This window comes from Corvus hawaiiensis, chromosome 8 (assembly GCF_020740725.1).
Source record: "Corvus hawaiiensis isolate bCorHaw1 chromosome 8, bCorHaw1.pri.cur, whole genome shotgun sequence".
In the NCBI taxonomy this organism is placed as follows: Eukaryota; Metazoa; Chordata; class Aves; order Passeriformes; family Corvidae; genus Corvus; species Corvus hawaiiensis.
The window spans coordinates 10,556,230-10,569,551 of record NC_063220.1 but is presented as its reverse complement, the minus strand read 5'-3'; the positions used below and the strand labels follow the sequence as shown (position 1 = coordinate 10,569,551).

The following is a 13,322-nucleotide window of genomic DNA, read 5'->3' as shown; positions in this document are numbered from 1 at the left end:
ATCATACATGAACTTTCATGCTGTTCATAACGGCTTTTGTGACGAGAGGGTGAAAACTGAGGGGAAAAATAGTAATTTCTATTTTTTAATTTTTTTTTTAAGGGCAGCACTAGGAAATGATAAGCGAAGAAGTTGTATGACATCAGTAGAGCTCATGAGGGAGATTGAGTGAGGTCCCCAGCGAGAACAGCAGTTTTTTGGAAAAAATAAGAACTTAGAAAATAACTATGGAGACAAGACAGAAAGATAGCAAGGAGATTTTCTTTGTTCATGAGCAAGTTTGACTTTCTTCCTAGTAATGTAAATACAGTCCAGATGGCTGGAAAGTACAAGATGCTCCCAGGGGTTAGGGTGGAGGTTGGCTGAATTAAGCTTTGCAGAAGTCAAAAGTGAACAAGTGAGATACAGAGGGGTTTTTTTAAAAAAAGCATAGTTGGCTTCTATTCTTTGTCAGGTTTGGGGGCTGGATTGACCATTTCATGAGCATGATTAAATAAAAGAATATAAAGAGGCAATGTTTCTGTTTGTAATGTCATAATAAAGTAGGACAAATGCCAATGAAAATGTATTTTTCTTTCACGAGTGGAGTTGGTCAGTTTGTAAACAAATAATAATCTCAACTTCCAAATACAGCTTGTTCTAATAAATAAGGGTATTTTGGAGATGAAGAAAAGTATTTCAAGATCCCTATGTACACTGAACATTATTGGCTTTGCAGCAATAATTTGGTGTCATGAATGCAGCTATGGCTCTATCCATCAGTTAATGCTGGAAAAAAATAATATACATTTGAAGTTTATGTTGCGAAACATCTTCTGATCATCTGTTGTCAGGCAAAGATTCCTCGTGGGTGGTTTTGTCCTGTCTTGATGCAACTGGGCTAATTGCCCCACTAATCACCATTGGGAGCATGGGGAAAATCCTCTCCAGCCGCTTCAAACTTCAGCTGCAGGTCTTCACTTTTATTTCCACTATTCTCTTCCTGTTTGCAGGCACAGTATGAGGCAAGTTTTGATGATCTCAGAAAGAGCTGCAGAGTGCCAGTAACCTTGCTGCAAGTGCTCAGATGTAATGTTGCTGCAGTAGAATGAGAGTAACACTTCAGAGCTGAAAGACAAAGCTGTGTGTGAGTGCAGTGAAGAGGTACTGTGGATTTGATGGCTTGCAAATAAAACCAAGGTAGCATTACAGGAAAAGGTGAGATTAGAAAGGAATCAGTGGCGAATCTCGGGTGGTTGAAGCATCAATTTAGCAAAAATCACTTCTTAATAAAAACATCCTGAATGGACACTTTTTAGGGCTGAAGTGACAAAGGCAGCTTGCAAAAAAAAAAAAAAAAAAAAAAAGCTGAGAAATTAAACATAGTTTGAGAATGTGCTAGGTCTCACTTTTACTTTATAGGAAAAAGTGTATGGCAGGAGTCCCTATGAATCTTGCCTTGCTTTGTATCCTTAGGCAGACTCCTACTGTTATACCAGTATTGTAACCGTGAATGTTTAAGTGTATGTTTTACATGTTAATCTGATGAGAATGGAGTCTCAAATGCACATACCTGAGTGAGTTGGGAAGTCGTTCTTTTTTCCTTGTGTGGGAGATGGAGACCAAGGGAGCAAAAGTCTTCCTCTCTGAAGTGCCCATTCCTTTCTTGAAGCTTTGATGCTGTGTTGGGTCTTATGGGCAGAATTGGAGGTGGATGGTCTGTGTACAGCACCAAGAAGTTGCTTCCAATTGTGCATTTGAGTTGGTTGGCCAATACAATGTGTCTGGGCAGTTCTCATGCCAGGAGTTCACATGGCAGTGGAAGAGGAAGGGTGGGCTGGTGGTGCTGGAAACAGAATGCAGAAGCAGCATGGAAGGGGAGGGACTTGCAATGGGTGGAGGGTAGGATTTCTTATAACCATTAGTAGTCGTGGATTTTTGGAAGGAGTATGTATTGCTAGGAGTGGGATCCTGCAAACTCCAAGGTAGGAGTGATTGGAGTGGATAGTTTCTGGGGAGAAACCGAGAGCATCTTTGAAAATGACCATGATACATTAGTAGGTGAGGTGAGAGGACAGTAATTTGACTGCAGTAAAAGCTAATAGGTTGAAGTTAACACTGAAAGATTGGTAGAAAATGAGAGATTTTGTTGTCTCGGGGACAAGAAGAAAGCAGGAAACGTGTGTTAACCAAAGGTGAGAAAGGAGTCATGCCAGGCCTTCACATTTCATTTTCTTTTTAAAAAGGAATGTAAGATATTTTTTCTTTCAGGAGAGATTTAAAATCTGAGAAGCCTCAATACAACAATATATGTGAAGTGAGACCAAAAAAATACAAAACGGGGGGAAAAGGTTCAGGGGCATTAAATAGCAAGTGAAAAATGCTAGGTGTCTTTTTCTTCACAATTGCCCAAACCTTGGACATAGCTTGAAAATTATTTTGCTTAAACAGATTTGGTGTAGCTTTAGCATATGCTTTTTTCATTTTTTGTCATGAAGGCTAAAGGAGCACTGTCTGCCTCCTCTTGACAGGCTTTTTGAAGCTGCAGTTAGCCCTGGTTTGAGGTACCTGTTACTGAAAGAGATGCAGTATATTAACACACACCTTCTCAGGCCAGTCTCAGTAGGGACCTCACCTCATTTGAAGGAAGCAAGGGGAGCAGAAGTACATAATGCAGAAACCATTTCCCTGAGGCCAGTTAGAAGGTCTGTTGCAAAAAGCAGTCATATAAGGCCATTCAGATGATTTCTGACAGTGCCATTTCCCATTGCTTAGACTGTATTTATGTGAAAATTTAATAATGAAGTTTGTAAAATACCCCACCTGAAACTAATTTTATTCTTGCTGAGAAACAGTCATTAAGATAGATACCAGACAGCAACTCTATTCTTTACTACACTGAATTGCTGAGCATTGGGCCTTTGTTAGGGGGGGTTTATCAGGTGACAAAGCTAAAATGAGATAGCCAGTATTATTATAAACTATAACCCATAAGGTGAGTGTGAATTAGTACCTTCATTTTCCTATGTATTTATTTCAGCCAGAAGTTGTAATTAAAGTTTTTCAGTTACTCTTCAATAGCTTTGATTTGTAATATTTTTCTGAAATCAGTCTCTGTTTCCTTACCAACACCAAAGCTTTTACTGATTGTGGTGCTAATTCAACTTGAGTATGAATGTTACATACATTTTGCCCGACAGTTTCTTACCATTTTGAACGTGCATCTTGGTGCAGTGACTGTAGGAAAAATTAAAAGTGAACCAAGCATTTTAATGAAAACCAGCAAATAATTTCTTGCATCACTTGGTGTTACTATGTTCTAATTATGGTAATCGTGGTGTGCTTAACTACTGCCTTGCTTTACAGTCTGCAGAGTTTGGATACTTCTCTGGCATCACCAGGGAGATTAAATTGAAAAGTTTTTGGTGCATATTTTTTTCTTAGGATGTCGACAGCAGTAAAAATAAAAGATAGTTTTTGAGTAGTGTTCTAAATCTCAGCACACTTGGGCGTATCAGCTGAAGTGGGGTTTTTGTATCTAGTTAAGATAATAACTGGAAAAATAAGTTTTGCTCTACTATTATAATTAAACCAAGCTGTTTCTTTGTATAGTTTGTGTTTAGAGCTTCAGAATCATCTGAAAAGGAGGGGAGGTTTCATGTGTTTGCAACTTCAGAAAAGTCAAATTCTCCAAGACCAACAGTGTGCCGTGATGAAAGGTCAGCTTTTGAGAGTTCAGTGGGCATCTCTTTGAAAGAAAAGATCAAGAGATGCAGTAATTTAAATAAAGCCTAGCTTGAAAATTTTAGCTTCTGGTTTAGTAACTCCTGGTAACTGGTTTTGTTTGTGAAAATATTATGGGATGTAGTGGCTATTTTATCACTGATCACGAAGACTAAAGTACAGTGTAGACATTCCATTTATGATGGTGACCTCTTACACTGCAGAGTCGTTGGAACCAGTGTGTTGTCAAAGCCTTGTGGCCCTGTTTGTCCACATATGGGACGCTGGAGCCATGTTCCATTCTCCTTTTGGAAGAGCATGGAGGATTTTTCCATGTTCCCTCTTGAATGGGGAATTCCAAAATTTGAAATCTTGTAAGAGTGGTTTCCTTGACTACAAGAGTAGTGATCTCTGTGCCATGGATTGTAAGCACTTCCACAGAAGCAAAGTCTTTTTATGTCTCTATCTGAAGTTACGACATTTGTCTGTCTTTTCCACCATCCAAAATTCTTGACTTGTTTGGCAAACTAACTCGGTAAAGCTTTGTCTTTCATTGGCTTTGTTTGTTTTGGTTTTTCCTTTTGAAAATGATTTGGTCTCTTTGTAGCACATTCCAGTTTTGTTCTGCTTTTATGGCTTATTCCTCTTGCTTTCCTTCAGCTAGAATGGAGAGAATTAAGTGCAGTTGTAGCTCTGATTAAAATCTTGCCTTAATTGAGTTGCAAATTTGCAATGACAGATATTGGTCAGGGTGCTGATGTAGCACCTTTTACCATTCCTGGTGCCTTCCTGTATTCTGACAATACTCTGTTTTTACAGTTGCTTATGTTGATTTATCCTCTATTTCTCTCTTCACAGCATGAAGTTCAGCACAGAGTGTAAATTACTTTCTCCATGACAGTGACTTCTTAATTATCTGTCAGGAAAATTAAGTCCCTTTTTAAGTCCTGTCTTGCCTTTCCCTTGAGGTGTCTCTGATACTTGGTCTCCTCGTGTAGGGTCTGGTAGACTGTGAGTTCTGAGTGCCATTGCTGTACAGATACACGAACATTTCCAGCTTCCTTTGGAGGGATTAATGGTGTCAGTTGGCAATGCTCAAATAATCTAAATGGAGAAGGTGGTGAGGAAATCTATCCATTAGATTTACACGGGATATTTTGTAAGGTACAAAGAGTAGCGTTGCTTTTCCTTTCACTCACTCAGTTGGGTGCCAGCCCATGTTTTTGTGCCTCGCTAGCCTCACCTGCCTTACTTTCAGGGAATGCTGTGGGAGTGAGTCTTGTTACTGATACGCTGAGTTATGGTTGGGGATAGGGGTCTGTTTCTGGTTAACGTGGATGCTAACAGTATTTAGGGGAAATTCAACAAATAAGTAGAAAATCGTAGTTTTGTTTAGTCGAAGATGCTAAATAATTAGACAGAAGTTCTCTCTCTAACCCCTAGGAAATTATGTTTTTGTTAAGTTTCTCAGGTGCTGATTTATAGGAAAGATGTCTTGTGGCCCTGGTATGACAGTTCTGTATTCTATTATATCATCTATTTTGTATGCTGAGTGCTGAGAATGGAAAAGATGGAAACATGGTTAGATTGTCAGTTGTTTCCAATGAAGAAATCTGTTTGGTGGAACTGTTTGCATTCCTGTGGTCAGCAGTATAAGGAAATACCATGTTATGAAAAATTCCCAATTGTTTCCTTAAGGGCTCTTAGAGTTGCACAATCTTTTGATGGTTTTGTTTGTTAAAAAAAAAAAGAACTTAGTTGCCAGCTCTTCAGTTTGGAACTCAAAATTCTCTTAAATATTTACTAGAGCTTTGCTTTTGTACTCAAGGTTTGGATTCAAACCAGAAGTGTATTTTCCTAATGCACACTGATCAGCCATTATGAGTAGCTGAGGAAGATTATAATCTCATTCCAGGGCATCTTTCTTTGGGATATCCCATCAGTTCCTGGACTATCCATAATTGGATTACTCATGGTTTCTGGATGCAGCTCTAAAATGTTACTTCTCTAAGAGAGGGAGAGGTAGCTCTCAAGTAACCAAGTGGCTTTTGCACTTCAATTCTCAAGAAGATAAATGGTATTTCTGGCACACAAATTCTTTTGTCCTATAGGCTGAAGCCCTCATTTAGCATTTAATTTGTACTTACATTTTCAATATCCTGTTAGGATTTGTGTAGTATGTCTGATTTCTGACATACACAGTTATTCAGATGTATTTGCAAATTTTTTCGAAGCTGTTCAATATCTGTCTTACTGCTGTCATCTCTTGAGTTAAAATCCATCTCTCTTTCTAATTTATTAATCCAAGAATGTATATGGTTGTTATTTTCCCTGATCTGAGAGCTGACTCTCAGTTTGTTTTTTGATGTGTGACTCTTACTCCTTTTCAGATTTTCTTTTTCCCATTCTTGATATGATCTGCATCCTTTATTACTGATTGTATAATTTTATTTTGGGCATAGAGGCATTTAACTGATGAACAAGACCTGAGAATGTGGCCTAAACAATGCAAAGTGCAGTGAAGACATTTCCTGACCAGTGCCTGTGTCAAAGTTTCTTGCTCATACTCCAGGGGTGGGTAGAATGGAATGAAAGACCCTGGTGGATTAAGCAGAGGGAATTAAGTCATGGCACTACATGGCAGAGTAGTTTCATAATGGTCAAGTCTTTTTTATTGTTGTTTTAATACTGAAAATTTTGAATTGGGGAGGGATGAAGAGCTTGTGGAAGTGCGTTGAGTGGTAATATGGAGAAGGGATGTGAAGAAGAAAGGGATTGTAACAAAGAACTTGTGACAAAGGACAGGAAAAAAATTTGCTCAAAAGCATATGATGTCTGGAGTGTCACAGTTTCTGGCTTTCTCCCAGACTGCCTCCTTCTACTGAGAGCTGTAGGATCTCCAGCCTCTGCAGTGCCCAGAGATGGGGACACAGCTGAGCAAGGTGCCCATTGCTGTCCTGGGGCTACACTGGCCCTCATGGGAGGGAGCAGTGCTGTGCAGCTCCAGGGAGGCTGAAGTGGTATCAAACACCATCAGATATGGGCACCTCTGTGTTCTGCAAACCAGTGCTATTAGACCTGAAGCTAGAAAATTGGAGAGACTATTAAATTTTCATGTCTGAGAGTAGTCTACCAATGCCCTCTGGAAACAGTAGCTGCTAGCCTGGAAGAGAGTCTCTTCTTGCCTGTGACGGCTATGCTTAAAATAACATATCAGAAACTTGCGTAAAAATAACTTTCCCTTATCTCTAACAGTGTGAAGTAGATGAAAAATAAACTGTACTCATGCCAAGAATAAACAGTCACGTTAGAGTGTTTAAATTCCTGATGCTGTGGTGTACTCCTGCTCTAGCATGGCATTTTAATGCCAATGCATTTCTTCCTCTTTCCCCAGTCACTGCCATTGCTTTGGATGCTCTGCCAGGGAGCAGTTGGCAGAACAGCAAAATGAGCAAATATGCCCAAACCCCATGTAGACCACCTAGGGAGAGAATTCTGTCCCCTAAGTCTCCCCTAAATCTGTATTCCTGTCAGGTCTAAAAGCAGATGAAGTAGTCTTGTGGCTGTTTAACTGTATTACACCTGTAATACTCTGTATAAGTACATTGTTCATTCCTAAAAGCAAAGTTGCTGAGCAAGGAATTGACTTTATATAAGTAAATAATTCGGGGAAAATAGACAATTTGTGCAATAACAAGATGCAATAACATCTTATTTTTACTTCTCTTAGAAGTTTGTTTTTTACTCCATAGTACCTGGTGATGATGGTGTCTTCCAGTAATTTTGTGTAATCCTACTTGCATTATTTTTGTGCATACTGTTTTTCTTGGAAGTCAGTTCTTTACTCCTGAAATTCATAGAGCACGTTGAATAATCCAGCTTTTAGTGATGATGGGAAATGGGATAACCAGCCTTCTGAAGTTGAAACTGGTGAAGTATTTGTAGTGTGATATGCTGAGAAGACCTAAGCAATAATGCTTGGGGATACTACAGTGAAGTCATGAAAGAGTAAAAAGGAAAAGCTGAGAATGGTTGAAAGAGTCTGTTACCACCTGATGAATTAAAATGGATTAAAAAGTTGGTGAGAAGTACCAGCCTTGCCTGATGGTAGGCTGAGCTCAGTGTTTTCACAATGCATAAAATGTCTAATTTGCAATGTATAGATCTTAAAAAAGAAAATGTAGCGTATGTTTTGTACATATGTATGAAATGAAGGAGTCTGGCCCCTGTCCCCCAGGAAATAACTGGTTTTTCTTGGTGGAGGAGCTGAGGTAAAAAGGAAGGTGATGGAAATAATTTGTCAGGTTTGACTGAAGATAACTTGTGCTCAAAGCTTGTGAAGACAAAAGATGACAGAAGTAAACAGTTGCTATTTTATTTACTCAGTTTACTTTCATGCTAGAAGATGAATGCAAGAGGAAAGCCCATTACTGCTCCGTGGTGGGAAAGGGTCAGAGCAGGGCGGTTGTTTCCATACGAGCTTTGAGCACCAGCAGCTGTCAGTTTTCGAAGGGAGGTGTTGTGTTCCTGTCCTGGCTCTGCAGCTCAGTGGCTGCTCTGGAGTTCGGCTTCCTCAGGGCTAGAAGTGGAATCGTGGATTGTGGCTGTTATGCTCTACTTTAAAAACGTAGCAGGTAGTCAGGATTTTCTGTTTTGTAACCTGGTCAATGTTGAGATTCACAACTAGGCACTCTTAGATGAGACTTTCTTTTGAGATTTTTGTATATGAAAAATGCTTTCTGTGATAATGAAATAAAATGTAATTCAATGAAAAATTCTGAAAAAGAGTTCAAGAAGCTAAATGAGTTGATGCTTTAAGTGTATAGTATATTCCAGTAATGTTGAGAAACCTACCTGAAGTCAGTCATGTCTTTTTTTCTGTTTTACAGGTCAGCTATATTACTAGAGAGAAGGAGAGCTGTGGAAAAACTCAAGGTACCTAAAACATTTTACTGCCTGAATTCTTGCTGGGTTCTTGCTGGGTTCTTGCTGTGGTGTTCTAGTGTAATGATATGAAGGGGGAAGAGGGAACTGAATCAGTAAACGGCCACTTTTAAAGTGGTTTTGTTAAAAACCACAGACAAAATACCCATCACAATAATCTTATTAATGTTGTGCAGAGTACTTTGTGGGATGAAGTTGGACCTCAGCTTTGGTGTGTGTGCAAGAGTCTGAACAAAGCTGCATAATATTTGCTCTAAATATTTTATAGAACTGCATAGACATAAGCATAGTGAGGTGTCCTGCAAGTTACAGCCCCAGTGAGGTGGATAATTCCCTCTTTGTACAGTGGGGTACAGGCACCAGCTGATGATAAATATCATCAAAGAGGAGTGAATGTGGTGCTTGCAGCTTTGACATTCTTCACAGCAGGCAGCTGACTTTGCTAACAGCAGTTAACTGCTCTGTCTACAGTTCCCAAAGATGCAAAAGGAGTGGTATGAAGATGGCAGAACCTGAGCAGCAGTCTGTATTTTACAAGTTGGAATTGGGGATTCTTTTATACATTTTTCAGACATTCTGTTAATGTCCTACAAGTGTATCTGTGGTATAGATAACATATATCATGTTGTGGTCTTTATTTTTATAATAATAGGCAGCAAACATTCTTACAGTGGAGTCTTTTAGGGATTGAGTGCCTAATCTCTTCTCTGAAGTATTTTTTGTCTATCACTCTTTTCTGTAGCTTGCCAGGTCTTTATTAAAATAAGACAGTGTTATAACTTGCGTTTTCATGTCTGTTATGTAACTAAAAAGACTATATTAAAATTATCCTAGTATTTGGATAGGGCTCTTTTGGGGGATTTTTCTTAGCTGGAGAAAGTTTTTCTCCTTTCTTTGCTGTGAACTACTGCCTGTGAAATGCTATGCATACCTTGCAAATGGAACGCTATGAGGCCGAAGCAGGGAAGGAGTCAAAATATTATCACTTCATCAAAACGGAAGGACAATGGCTTTTACTAATAAAAGCTGATTTTATAATTCTGTGCACTTCAAATTAAGAGGTGCTGAGCTGCCTTCTTCCACCAAGAGTGCATCAACTTGTTACTTGTGAGTAATGATATAGTGAGCTCTGGCACTTTCTGTCCAGTTGATGCTGAGTTTGCGTTGTTCGTAGCTGTTTAGGTTACTTGTGCCACACATGCAAAAGCAGTTTGCTACAGGTGAGAGTACAATCTATATGGAATTAATTTCTCAAATTTCTACTATTAATAGCTTTTAGAGACGTCAAGCATTTGCCTTTGTGATTGAGGGAAAAAATAATGGGTGTTCTCTTTTTGTTTGAAGAGTGTGAGAATTTAAAAGAAAGAGCAACTTACAGTCCTGGTAAAAATAAAATGTGTTCAGTTCTTGACCTGCTGGTGGGTAGTTATGCTTACATTGCAGGTGATACAAAACTACTCATGTCTGTTATTTGGACAGAATTGAAAATACAGGAGAGAAATCCTGTCCAAGAGCAAGCCCAACATTGTTGTCACTGATGTGTTCATCTATAATGCCTTTCATTTCAAGAAACTGGGTCATTTTTTGGTCCTTTCACTTTGCTTTAAGATCATTCAGATCATTGCTTCCACATTTAAATTGAGGTTTTCTGTGATGCTTGGGGTATTGAAAATACAAGATCTTTTCCTGGGGTCTTGGGAGACTGCTAGACATGGAGCCCCAGTGTGGCTGCATTCCCTGCAGTGCTGGACTGGCTTCTCCTGTAGGCTCCTGGTAAGATGAGAAGCTGGCAAAAAGCATAAAAAGGAATTAATGTGTGGCTGGAAAAAAGATACAAGGGACTCTCAGACATTTTATCTGGCGTCTCCAGTGCTGAAGGAGAGGTTTCTATCTCTTTGCTCATTTTAGACAAGAGATTTTGCTCCTGACGTTTTTTTGCCCCTCACTGTGCAGAACCTGTCAAATCCTTTCCCTGACACTTTCTCCCCCGTCAGTCTCTCAGAAAGACTTCAAAAGAGATTTTTCCCAATTGCAAAAGGAACCAGGCATGGCCTTTCTTACTCACCCTGCATTTGAAGCATTGATAAGTAACATGTGGCTGACTCCAAAGTGCTGACTTTCCCAGCCATTTAAGAAAACAGTTAGGAGTTTGGTTTTAAAAGAAACTACAGGATTGTTCTCCCTTCTTTGCAATTGCTCTTTTGTGTAATGTGCCCCAAGAGGTTTGATTCTTTTCTGTCTGAAGCAGTGAGAATTCACTACTGTCTTTCTGATTAACACATATTGAAAAGAAATGTCAAATTTTTAAAACTTTTCCATATGGGAAGGGTTTCTTTATTCATAATCTGTGTCACGCTCTTTGAGTTATAACTTTCTTTTTTTCTTTAATGCCTTTGGATATCACTGTTTGGAAGTGCCCTAGCAGAAAGAAAAATATTATTTTTAGAACTTGAGACTGAGTAAGAGGAGCCTGGAATCAAAATCTACTGTCTTGCATAATTGTTTAAACCTGCTACGCAGTTTGGCAAAGGTTCAGACTGAGAGGTCTTTTCCACAAAATGTGGTTGGGGCATCATCTTTAAAGACAGGGCATGCCTGAGGACAGCCCTGGTCCTTTTAATAAGAGTTAAGCTCACTTGAAAGGCCAGGCTGAAGATGAAGAAGAATGTAACCTGGGGAGTTTTGAGCTTATTCAGTAACTCCAGTCTAATGCATCTCATTATAATGATGGGAGAACATGGTATAACAATGGCCTTTTTATTTCCTGCTCTGTCTAAGGAGCAATCTAAAAGTAAATTATACAAAAATACAGTAAGATGCAAGACTAACCTAAATCTGTTTTTCAGTCTATCACCTGAATTGATTTTTCTTTTAAAAATAATCACAAAACCCCAAGCCATCCCTGAAATGCAGATAGTGTGGCTGTATTACCCATAACCGTTTAACCTGGTCAAATAAAATTCAGTGTTGTCTCTTAGCTGATGGGAAAGCTGCACTCCCTTCAGGAATGTGTGAGGAGGTCTCAGATCTTGAACTATTAAAATGTTCAAAGGACTTGTTGGGGCTGTTTTCTGAAAACATCTCACAGAACTCTTAAGATTCAGCAAGTTTGTAAAGTTGATTTTTTTTAATGCCTCTCTCTGATATGAAGCACATTTCTAAGCCACAGGTAGCATTACTCATTTAGGCTTTTAAAATCCCCTAACACATAGTACTGAGGAAGAGGTCAAAGTAGGGCAGAGCAGGACAGTTGCCAAAGTGTTTTTGCATGTTACCAGTGTAGTTGACTAAAACTTTAGTCTGTGCCCTACTGGAAGTGTCAGCCTGTAGTGTCCCATTCCCGCCACCCGCACACACCCTGTTTTCCAGGATGGCTGCAGCAGCTCTGCTGAAGGTCACGTTCCTAACTAGGCTGCTGTAGTGTTGGTGGTTTTGAGCCCCTGGGCTTTCTAATCCTTGAGAGAGGCTAGGTGTTTGTGGCACTATTTTAAGCATGCTCTTGAGTACTTTCCTCCCACCCTGCCCAGTGCATCTTTCAACACTCCCTCTCCATTCTCCAAACAACCCTCACCCCTTCCAGTCCATCAAGGAGGAACTGGGATGAACATTGGCACAAAATCCCTTTAGGCATGATGCTTCCTGGGTTCAAGCAAGGGAAAGTGTTTAATAAATGTTTGCTCCTGGATGTACAGTATTTCATGCAAACATGGAAAAATTGTTCTCCATCTTCTGTCAGCTACCAGCCCTGATTGAACCATATTTAATCATCCTAGAAGCCTGGGGTCGTCTGGCTAGATGTGAATTTATTGTCCCCTCTGAGCCCCATTGTCAGAGTGAACTTCTTGATTTTGGTCAGTTTTTTAATTGGTGCTGTTTTAAGTCACCCAGATGTGGCTTTTCAAATATCAGTGACTGTAGATAATCCTGTCTGCATGAATGATGAAATCAAGTCTGTGATAGAAGAGTATTTCTGCCTTAAATGTCTGTTTCCAGTAAATATTCGTAAAAAGAAGTTGTCTTGCAGTCTGATAACAAAGACAAATTTAAACACGGATTTGGGCTCATGCACATTTCATACAATTATATAATCTGATGCCTCGTTCTCTAGTGAATCAATTTAAAGCTTTTTTTATTCCTAGCATGAGAAGTTTCAATGCATAGAAGCCTGAGTCTTTGATTTAATCTCACTAAATATTTGTAGATGCAGACAGTAATATTTGTTCCTGCTGTATCTGCACTCCGTGTTTTTCTTGTTCAGATTGAAAGGTAACCACATTAATTTACGATTTGCGTTTAAAGTCCCACATTTGTTGGACTTTTTCTTTCCTGTTGAGGTGAAGAAACTCTCTGGAACTCAGTTCCTGTTTACTTGGCTGTCTCAACCTTGTCCTGTATGGACGTGACAATGGTGTTGTATCTCCTCCACTTCTCCAGCTTTCCCTGCTTGGGGTTGTGCTCATGCTGAACTGAGCTGTTCACTGTGACCAGGTCATCAAAGCACTGGAGCTCTGCCCAGATACTCATAAACAAATGAAATAAAATGTAGGATATATGTTGTGCAAGTTAAAGTAATCTAAGAGAATTAAAAAAAAAAAAAAAGATAAAAGGAGGTCCTGTTCAACAGGACAAAGTTGTTGCCTTTCTCCTGGAAAAACACTTGCTTTGTGTGTAGCTCC

At 39.3% G+C, this 13,322-nt stretch overlaps 1 protein-coding gene across 4 annotated transcripts in view; it reads left to right on the top strand.

Annotated features, from left to right (window-relative positions):
• The window catches only part of ADD3 (adducin 3), a 95,330-nt gene that overhangs the window by 24,768 nt on the left and 57,240 nt on the right, over positions 1 to 13,322 (top strand). For 3 of the 4 annotated variants that reach the window (XM_048310958.1, XM_048310963.1, XM_048310961.1), the window contains exon 2: positions 8,592 to 8,637. The gene's annotated coding sequence lies outside the window, so the exon portion shown is untranslated. Of the gene's footprint in view, positions 1 to 1,171; positions 1,198 to 8,591; positions 8,638 to 13,322 lie in introns of those variants that run through there. The other variant, XM_048310960.1, reaches the window with a different exon arrangement.